Source organism: Chlamydotis macqueenii, chromosome 3 (genome assembly GCF_036417535.1).
Source record: "Chlamydotis macqueenii isolate bChlMac1 chromosome 3, bChlMac1.mat, whole genome shotgun sequence".
Lineage (NCBI taxonomy): Eukaryota > Metazoa > Chordata > Aves > Otidiformes > Otididae > Chlamydotis > Chlamydotis macqueenii.
The window spans coordinates 125,047,227-125,058,756 of NC_141558.1; positions in this window are offsets into that span (position 1 = coordinate 125,047,227).

Sequence of the window (11,530 nt, forward strand, 5' to 3'; positions counted from 1 at the left end):
GGAGCCACCTCAGCTCCTTCCATCCCTGGGAAGCCCCTTCCTGCCCCGCCGCGTTCCCAGTGCAGCAGCAGTGCTGTCTTGCAGACTCCTTCCATCCCCTCCGCTAAATACCCCACGGATATTTCAGAGTCACACTCCCATTTTTCTCACAGTCCTGTTTGCTGCTATATGCCCACCTCATCACGGGTTTTGTGCTAGTCTGTACCTTACCCCACCCTAAAAACAGTCGTATCCTGACACCCGCAATAAACCAACGCAAGCATTCAATAACAAGGATGAGAACAAACGAGCGACCTCGTTATTCCAGGTGGGTGCCATGCCCTGCGCTGCCTGTGTAAGCATAGAAGGGGCATTTCCACCTTATAAACAGTAGAGAAAACACTGCTAGCATATAACAAAAAGCCAGCAGGTACTCATTTATCAGACCTGGACCAGACAAGCAAAGATGAGGAAAAAAGAGGAGGAAAAGGTAGATTTTAGTCCAAAAATCAGAAGTAAGGGAGAAAGGTTCATGCTTTCCCTCATTCCTGCCTGGCAGTGAGGAGGAATTCTCCACTTTTTATTCCACTAAATAGAATCATATTTTCATGCAAACTGAAAATACATTTGACCTGCTCTTTATGACTGCATATTCTAATTTCCAGTTTCCTTCCTTTATGCCTTTTGCTTGAATAAATTGCATGGAGTGGTTGGTTTAATGTGTAGTATAGACATGTTTTCCCTTCTTCATGAAGATCCCTCCCCAGGGAACACAGCCTCCTCATCTATTACTTTTTTTGGCTTTGAATAGCTGAGAGCCACATTAGCATCCCCTTGACTGGAGCGTGGACTGGGGCATCGCTCTGCTGGTTCTCACTTTCTTTCATCTGCCTCCTGAACAGCCTTTGGTAATCCTTCTATTTGAAACTTCCTTTTCAAGTGGTTGAATTTCCCTTTAACTCATTTCCACTCTCTGAGGAAGATTAGCACTGAGGAATCAGCCACATTCTCTCTTTTTCTTTTCTCCTGCCTCCCTTTAGCACTGTATTTGTTACCTAATAATTCTCTAGTGACTCCTGTGAGAGCAAGGGCAGCAAACACACCGAAAAAGGAAAGAGAAAAGCAGGTCCCTTTGCTCCGCCCTTGGTACAGAAGAGAGCAAGCAAAACTGAAATATTTGGAAATCCACAGCTTCACCAAGCCAGCCCCGCCAAGGCCTCCTCTTGCTTCAGACTGGAGATGGTTGCTTTCTCCAGTCATCTTCAAGCCTCTACCATGCAGCAGGGGCAAACATCCTGCTTGTAGGAAGCATCTAGAAAATAAAATACAATCTATGCACATACACGTAAACCCTGAAATAAATGAGCCAGTCATCTTTTCATGTCCTGCAGTGAAATAGGAGAAATTTTATCTCCTGTGATTAAATTAGTGCTTGGCCTGCAAAAAAAAAAAGTTGTAGCATATGATTTCCCTGGATTACTTCTGTGTAAAACACTTTTCTTATTTTCTCTCTAATTCCTCAGTTGCAACTAGACTCCCATTTTGGGACACAACCATGTACTCTTACACATGTCACTCTGCAGATTACATCCTCTCCAAGAGTTTCTAATTCATTGCAGCTTTAAGTGTATTTTTGTTTTCTAATCCATTTCGCTGCTACTACCCTAACATATTAGGAACCAAATTATCAAAGGTAAATAGCAAAGGGGACAAATTCAGATGTGTGCAAATGCTCAGATTTCTACATGTCACAGCAGGAGGTCCAGTAGAAACACATACATTTTTCAAGAGATCAATAATGCCGTTTTTGCTGCTTGCATTCTCAGTGCAGTATTTCCCCCTTATTCCCGTAGCATAGCAAAGGCTCAAGTCTTACTAAGGTACCACCAAGCAACAGGTGGATGTTTATGCGCAGGCTTCAGGGAGGTTTAAAACTAAGACAAAACAAACTCTTGTCTGACAGTAAACATGGAAACAATAAATTGTCTTAACACAGACCAGTGGTCATGGCCAGTGGAAAGTAATGAGCTTCCCTGTCTGGTTTTGAGGGATTCCCTAGGGATGCTATGTAACCAGCAAATGCTTTTTTGTCTAACCAAGAAAAATCAAGCTGCAGCCCTGTCAGCCTTTCCTGTAGAAAAAATGAGACAGAAATACTGAAATAGCAATTATCAGTAGACCCATGAATTATTGAAAAAGCTGAATGTTGGTGAGCCCTCCATTCACCGAAGTAGACCGTTTTGAATGCACTGACTTTATCACAGCTGCTCCTGCGTGTAACACCCAGGATAAGCATCCCATAAAGTCAGCCTAAGCCGTGCCCCGTGCTGCTGCAGATGCAACCTGTCCCCCGAATCCCACGTACCTGCTGGCTGAGCTGAAAATCTGGCCCGGCGTATTTAATGGGATTACACATGTGTGACTGAGGAGTCTCCCCGCTATACCCCAGTGCTAGCCAGGAAAAATGACAGACTCAATGGAGAGCTAGAAAAATTAAGACTAATTACCGAGTCTGACCTCTGAAACCCTGAAATGAAATTCCCCAGTTTAGCACCAGGCTGTCAGAAAGGGGCATAATTTAGCCCTTTCTGATCCATGGGTAAATCTATAGAAGTCATCGCAAAGTCATTAAAAGAGAGCAGCTTGAGTGCAGACCAATATCTTGAGCGACATTCCAACAACACATTTAGGCACAAGCTTTGCCTCATTCCTACATCCCCAAAACTTAGTGCTATGTCTTCCTGACCGTGCTGGCAAACCCTGGCTTGGCACACGATGCCAGCGGCTGCTTTCAGCTGCGTGACTGGCAGTTCGAAGGTGTAAAGCGCTATTTCTGCACTAACCTGATTTGGGGCTGGAATGAATTATATAAGGTTTGCAGATAGATATTCATCAGTGCAGGCTGACAACATTTGATCTTGCACAATTCCATAGCAGAAACTAATGAGAAATTTAAAAAAGAAGATGAAAAGGAAGAAAGAGGAGATAAAAGAAAGAAATTTACTGTTTCTTTAAAAAACAAAACAAAACAAACAAACAAGCAAGCAATAAGTAGAAAAACTGGAAAGTAAAAGAAAGAACATTTTTCTGATACCCTTTGGCTTTTTTTGTCCCAAGGTGTAGGCACTGGTGTTTGTGCCTCCCCTGAGTTTTCTTACCCTTCTCACTACCTCTGCATTATCAGTGTCTCTAACTGCAAAGAGCAAAAAAACCAGAGTACATTAGATCTGATTTCTCATTTCAGTCCATTTTCCCAGTATACCTTTGCAGACTGTATTATTTACTGTTAAACAATTTTATATTCAACACTTCAGGAGACATTTTCTTCAGTAACAGTTTTGTTTGTCACTCTAAGATGCAGCTGCTGACTTTAAAGCAGAGGGGATTTTACCAGCAGTCAGCAGTAATGTCACCAGGTATAAGTAACTCCTCCATAATAAACACAGAAAAGTCTCGTTAATTGGCATAGATTGGTAGAATCAGAGTGCTGGCAGCTAAGGGCTGTCCTCTCCGTGTAAAAGGGGAACATGTGGCAGCCAGCGGGAAGCGAAGGGAGGCTGGAAAAGACATCTCACGTTACTCTGCTACCCTATTGCACCTCTTACAGAGATGGGCAGTAAAGGGCTTTATTGAGTTGTTTTTCTTGTATGTCCTGAAACCAGTGTTGACCAGGGAACAGAAAGAGGCAACGAAAATTTTCAGGTACATTTCTTGCGGTTAAAAGCTCAAGTTAACGATGTCAAATAAAAATACTTCAATAACTTCTGCCAATGCATCTCTAAGACTTGGCTGAACCTGTTTTGCCTGTAGTAACCTTCTCTCAGGCTGATTTAAAGATGCAAAATGCTGCGCAGGTTTGGGTCCCAGAGGATCAGAATGATAACGGTATTGCGGGAAGAGATCCTACAAGGTCAGTTACTCCCTTCCCTTCCCCAAGGCAGGATCAGCTCTGCTAAATCAATCCTGACATTATTTGCTTAAAGCATTCTGAAAAACTAAACAGCAGACCTTAAATTTGCAATGCCAGAGTCTGATCTTTAATACCTCTCCCATGAGCGACTCACTGTGCGCAGCCTTACCGGTAGCTGAGCAGGACAGCGGTGCACCCCCCTGCAGCAGTAATTTTGAGGTGTTTGAGACTTCAAAGCAGGATAACCACATGGTTCCTCTAAAGACCGGCTCCCAGACAAGGGTGGATGTTTAGGACTTACCATTTGCATTCTGTAATTTTCTTTCCGTACTGTCATAATTATTTTTATCATTTCTCTGCTAAACAAGAAAATGCTTAATCCTTGTGTTAACCTTCTTTTGATATTCTTGGATTCTCATTTATTTCGGTCCCTCACAGCTTAAAGGCAACAACGAATAAAAAGCCCCATGGAACACTCTTAATGAAAGGCTAATGAATTTAAACCAGTCTCTGTCCTACAAAAGCAACATAAACCATAGGATTGATGCGAAAATACCACTAGGCATGTTCATACCAACAAATAGCTTTGCTTCGTGCAACACTTTCACACTTCAACAAAATGTGTCCATGTTGCAAGGCTGAGGGCAGGGGCTGACACCCTGAGGCCGGAGAGCGAGAAGAGCGTGTGCCCACCACTCCCCTTTCCCACTTCTTGCTTTTCCTGTCACAGCTACTAACCGGATTTGGAAAGAACTGAAAAACTCATTTATCCACCACACCAGAGCAATGGCTCCTACCAGCGGCTGCACACATGGAAGGTTTTCAGAGATCCTTTAAATCCCAAGAAGACTTAAAGTGATTGCAAAAACAAACAGAGAGAGGGGTTCAAGTACAGCTGTATTTTTCCATATTATGGCAGTAATAACTATGTCTCTTCAAGGCTGCTAAAATAACAGCAATGCTTTTTCTTGAAAAAGAGTAATGTTCAAATTTAATTTAAAATCACCCAATACACACTCAGTTAGAGGTGATAAGAAGGTTAAAAAGTTAAAGCAGGAAGAAAAAAAAGCTGATGAAAAATGGAGAATTCTACCAACTGTTGATAAAACAAATCAGTCATAGTATATCCATGGACTGAGGAGAAATTTCGTGTACCTTTGAGAGAAATCATAATGTTCAAACATTCGTGGACCATTTTGACGCTTCCTATCACCCCTTTTCAAAGTGACTTTGAGCTGATGCTTTTCACAGGTCAAATACACGAGGAAAAAGCAAGTATCAAACAAGTTTTCTGCTCCCAAGTGCTTGTGCATTAAGCTCTTCAGTCCATGAATATGTTATCCCATTCTTCTGTAACAATATCTGCTACTTTATCCTGCCCGTCCCTGTAAGGGAGAGAGCTTGGACAGAGGCCAGCCTCCAGCTGAGAGCTCTCCTTGCCAAGTCTGTCAAAGGAATTGATTTTCCTCCAAGATCTTTGGGCCTCTTCGAGCAAAAAGAAGCCACATTTTATCTCCTTTTTGCTCAAAAATCTCGAATCTGGACCAGAGGACACAAAATGCCACCCAGGTACCGCTGGTCACCTACAAAACTTTTGGATGTGGCCTAAGTTTGTCCCATCTTGACAGAACAAGCTGCTCACACAGACAGTTGCACCGTCCTCTGCAGTTGTGCTGGGCCGTGGTTGAGTTGTCTGGTCACTCAGGGGACCAGAGATGTCAATCAAAGTCCAGAAAACTTGCTATTCCTCAAAAATATAGTCAAAATCCAACGGGTGGCATATTGCACGGCAGCAGGTCATGAGCGAGGTGAGTCCCGGTGTATAAGTCTCCTCACGCTGAAGATGAACTGTGCTAACACAGCCCCCATGTCTGTTGTCCCAGCTGCTATCGAGCCTACTGTAAGCAGGATTTTGGGAACCTTTACTCCTGGAGCTGAAAGCTTGTGTAGACAGCAATGCTGTCCAGGACCAGCCGATGAAGGATCAGCTGTGAAGGATCTCACTCATTTCTGAGATACAAATGCATTGGTCTGCCTGCTTGTTCACTGCAGATATTTTTAAGGTACCATGCTTGGGGTTTTTTTTTTTTTAATTTTCCTTTCCATCATACAGCTGTTCCTCAGTTCATAAACAGTTCTGGAAATCCATAAAAATTAGTAGGCTTGTAAAAAAGTAAATTGAAGATATTTGTTGCAGCAGGGTAAGCTATAACATATCACTCTGGTGCATCGTTGCCTCAAGTGAAAATAACTAGGGAAGATTTATCATGTACCCTCACGAGCAGTGGAAGAAATAAAATCTGAAGCCAAAGGTTTTCCACTGAAAATACCCATATTTCTGCCTTTGTCCAGGCAGCTCTTATGACCTCTCCTGAGTGTTGCAAGAAGGGAAGCATAGTAAAAACAACAGCTTTCATAACGTAAGAGAGGTCACATCTCTGGTTTAAGGACCTATTATACCCCAGAGCTTCCATACAAGCTGTGGGGAGCTAATTAATGTAATTTCTATCATGCAATGGCTGTCAGTCCCATGTTTGCAATCACTCCTCGCCCTGGCCAGGGAGCGACTCCGTTCCCCAGGTCTTCAGCAAAACCTTTGCCCCAGCACGGCCCTTTGCTCAGTGGCACCAAATGGATCAATAAGCAAAAAGGAAGCAGCCTTGTAGCGATCCCGTTATTTTTACCATTTCAAAAGGCGTTGTGTGCCTAGTCCTGGCACTGCTCAGACTTTGGAATAACCTTTTTAGTCCCGATATTTCACATACAGCTCTTCTTAGCAACTGATTGCTGTGAAATAAAGCTTCCTATAGTCTTAATGCCTTTTTAATGGAAGTCAATGCTAAACACATAACATTTTAGCAGAAATACATCTGCAGTGTAATGAAGGAAGAAAACTAACCTCTGCAAACTGTGGTTGAACTCTAAATGGTTTTGTTTAAAACAAACCTAAATGCTTTTGTTTAAAACCTAAATGGTTTTGTTTTAATTACAATTACTGTTGCCAATTTCATTAGGACAATCCCTCCGCCTTCCCTGACTTTGATCTAGATTTCCAGAAACAGAAGAAATAAATATATACTCCCGTGAACTGCAGCATTTCTGTGGAGCTTTCTTCACTTTATGCTGAATTCTGAGAACTTCACGTTACCTCGTTTACATGAGAAAGGAGAATGAGCTATGATATCATTGACCGCACTTTGAACACTGCCAAGTTTTGGATCCAAGATTTTGGTTTAGTCTATGCTAAAAACCAGCTGTGAAATCTAGGTTTGCATCTGGGCTTAAATGTAAATCATCTATAGGGAGAGAGAGGGAAAGGTCATTTCATCTCAGCGTTTTACCTTGGATTTCCTACTCCCTCAGCTGGAACAGCAATCTGCTAGGTGTGATCAAAATCTTGTCTGGAAGCACTTAGATAAGAACAACTCACCACTGTTTATGTTACAAACTTAAAATATGATAAAGTATATTGTACCTTAACTCCATACGGCTTAATATGAGCTCTAATACTTCCCTTACTGATTGTAAATCCAGTCCCTGGGAGAGTTCAGAGTGCTCCAGGTCAAGCAGTGTATTGACCTCAGGAAGATGGTTGCTCCTGAACTCCAGCGAGTCCCTCAAAAGTGGCACTGGCAACGGTTGGGGAGGATTAGGGACCGATGCTTGGGCTCTGTCTTTCACGAGTACTGGGGAGAGCTGTTCGTGCTTTGCTCAAGCGTAATTTAGTGCATCAGCTCTGCAGGATGCACCCACTAATACAGTCTCATACAGACACAATATTTGCAGCTTTTCTATGTAAAAGCCAGGCTGATTCTTTGCCCCTTCAAATTTACACATCTGTCCATGGTGGGCATTGTGGAGAGGAGTAATTGGGAATGGTGAGGAATTAAGATCTTTTTCTTAATTACAGATGGGAAAAATTCCAGCATAAAGGACAGACATAATGCTTCTCACAGCCAGTAAGCAAAAGTGCTTGCAAATAGCCCTGCTCGTCCCAGAAACTCACCACTGGCCTTGGACAGGGAATGAATCAGACTTCTTCGAAGCCCTGTTCTCCTGCCCAGCCCAGGACAGACCCCGTCAGCAAGCGGAAGAGCTTGCAAACATCACCACTATCCTCTGCAATTTTGTAATTTTGCAATTGCAGAGGAATCAATCTATCCTCTGCAATTTTGTAATTTTTTGTTTTACATCTTCTGTTTTCAAAAGCCTTCATCAGAAAGGCTTGTTAGCAATTAATATGAAAATACAAGGACAAAGTTAAGCAGATTGTTGGTGCAGAGTAACACTGCCTGCTCCTGCAGAAGCTCTGCTTACAAGAAGATGCAGCGGGAGAAGAATGTGTGGTGCTCAATTACCAAAGTGTGCAACCACATAAATGAAACCACATTGCAATCACTTGGTGGACAAGGCGACTCCAACCCTTCCTCCCACACTTGGGAGGACACTGTTCCTCACCATGCGCAGACCCCCAGATCAAAGTGAGGACAGTCTAAACCTATTGCAACCATTCAGCTATTAGTGAAAAGCTTCCCAAAGCACAAAGAATTGGGTACTACCGATATACAGCACATTTACAACCTTCTAGAAAAAAAGGATGTTAATAAAAGCAGTAAAGTGCCATGAATTTTGTATATCTGTGCATTCAAGAGGGATGAGAGGAAAAAAACTTAGCACAAATGGTCATAAATCCATGGGCCAGATCTGCAGTTAGCAGATGTGGAAAAGTTTGTTTCCACCTGAGTATTTCAATGCATTATTACAGCCTTGACAAGAGACGGGATGCACAAGGGGCTGTCTCTGTTTCGGGAAACTAGTTGTGGACATAAAGAAAAACCAGCACAGATGGAGTTCAGCCATGCCTGAGTTCTGCAAAAGCTCCTTTGGGTAGTACTCACTGTGGCTTTCTGTAAACCGAGGGGGCAGGGATTGGATGCGGGGTTGTGGCTGCTGGTGGCCCCGCGTGATGAGGTGGTCACCATTATGACGAGCTGGCCAGTGTCCCTCCCATCAAGACAACCCTGCGGTGCAGTGGTGTGGGTCTTGCATCACGCTCCAGCCTCCTGGTTTGCATTTTCTGGCACGAGTCTGCTCTGCTGCTGAATCCAGCCAGAGCGCTGCGTCCAACGGCTGTGTTGCCAAGTGTGTGGAGATCAAACAGGTTTTGTGATACGCTCTGTAAAATTAGGCTAAATCATTGGTGCATTTGATCATCTCTCACTTGAAAACAGCCACAGCTTTCACAGACTGTGGTCTATTCCCCGGCCTGGGAATCACCGGCTTTCTGTGCTCTTCTCGGGTAGAAAGCGCGTGACAAAGCAGCAGGAAAAGCAGAGTGCTTACACCTTAAATACAATCATCTGCAGGAAGAACAAGTATCAATGGGTGTATTGAACGATTTCAGCTGTAAATTTTATGCTCTTTCTCCCCGGAGTGGCCCTTCCTTCATGGCAGCAAGTCTCTAGTCCCGTCCGAGACCGTCACTTCAAAGCCACGCATCTTTTGCGAGCACATCACGTCCCAAACCCCACTGCACTGCCTGCCACCGGCTCCGCAGCGTTAAAAGCCATTTACAAAGTGCGCTTTTTTGTGTGTAGCGCCCTAAAGCACTTATCAGGTGAGATACCATCCTGGCTTGTATGTGGGGGAAGTGGACCCTCCCCGCTTGAAGACTGGAAAAATGCCAAAATCACTTCTAATCGTATTGCATTGCATTGGTTGTATCTACCTGAGCGCGCACATTCATTTAAATGCAAGGCTGATGGCATTGATTTGCCTTAAAAAAAAAGAGAAGTGCTATAACAAGTCATAAAAACCCACCACCTGAACTGCGAGAAAAAAATTGGCAGAGATGTGGAAAGCTTGTCAGAGTAGATTTGCACTGGAAGCTGGGTGTGCTGATAGCCCCAAATCCGCTGGGAGTGCAGGTCAGAGCACTGCAAATAGGTTTCCTTGAGACACCCACTTTTCACTTGCAAAGGGAGAACATTTCGGCTGAGAGCAGGAGTGAAATAATCCAATCAGTCAGGAATAAGTGACATCCCTCTCCCACTGCAGATGCAGATCCAAGCAGAAATCTGGTATTTACTTTCAACAAAGACCACTTCCTCGACACAGCAGAGCAAGCAGAGTGATCCCCCACACATACATGTTGCCCTGGTATCTGCCATTTGCCGCGCTCAAGTCCTCCAAGCATGCTGATCACAGGAAGAATCACAGCAGGGCAAAAGGTGAGAGACCAGGAGCAGGGGATGATCCAAACCTACAGAGATCTGTGGGAAAATCCCTGCTTCCTTCAGCGCGTACTGGGTACTCCAAAGCTGGGTGGGCAGGTAACACCTCGGCATAATTCAACCAGTCCCTGCCCGGCACCTTCACTCTAAAAAGGCAACTCCAAATTGACAAAAACGTGTCTGACATTTTAACAAGTAATCCATAATGACAGGCAGGATGGAGGCAAACAGGCCTATTTTATGCTTGCATTCGAATAAACATGCACAATTTTAAAAGTATCTTTTTGTTGTTCTTTAGTTCAAATATTAATTAGCCATTTGGTGGAATATCATGCAAATTTCCTTTGCTCTGCATCTTAAGCAGCACCTTATAGTATACAAAGAAGGAGGTAAAATATTTAGAAATCACCATTGATTTAACACCATCCAACAGGGAATCTATGTTTGATTTGATGCAGTTTATAGTTTGCCCCATGCTTACTAAATATGAATACAAATAAATGTATTTTTAATTTTCTGTTAGATAGCAGCCTCTCCAGAGATAATCTTCATAAACCAAGGCGCAGTTTACCGTACCTGGCACATCAGTACAGAATGAGGCTTCGTGGCTGTTCAAGCCGATAGCTGCACGTTTGCTGTCGGGAGGGCAGGAGCCAGCCCAGACCTGTTCCCACCAGCCAACGCCACATCACGAGACCCAAATCTGCCCGGCGCTGGTTTACAAAGCAAAGCAAAGCTCCTTCATGAAACACCAACTCATGGAGAATTCAAGCCAGCCGAAAGAAAACTTTTATTTCATCACAGAACCTCACTGACCTCTGAAATCAGCTCCACAAGACAGCAGAGGTCAGCAGTTGGTGGAAACAAGAAGTCATTTAATGTGACTCCCAGGTAATAACAAAATTCATGTGTAAAATTCACCTGTAACAATAGGAGCAGAATGGAAATTGCCAACAGAAGTATGGAGCCCAGGCACTGCATATTCAATGTCTGTGGATTAAAAAAAAAAAACACTGTACAGTACTTTTCTTTTTTGCCTCTCAAAAATGTCAAGACCTTTTTTTCCCAAAGTATTCTCCAAGAGTTTTTTGTCTCCAAAAATGAAAAAAAGATTTCCACAGACAATTCTGTAGAAAGCTCATCACGGTCTTGCCAGCAGAACTGATTGCATATGTAATCAGTATTCTTTCCCTTCTTTAGTGACTGCAAAGGACTGACTTTCTCACAAGCCTCATGCCATATCAATGGCTGTGCTGCAGGAAAGGCTTTGCTGAAGCCCACAATCAACTATGAGGTATAAATCCACGAGCAATCAGGCTTTATTACTTCCCAGCTCAGGTAACCGCTCCTTTTTTAGCTGCCTTTGCAAAGCTGAGCCGAGCCCGGCGCAGCTGAAGCTGTCTTTCTA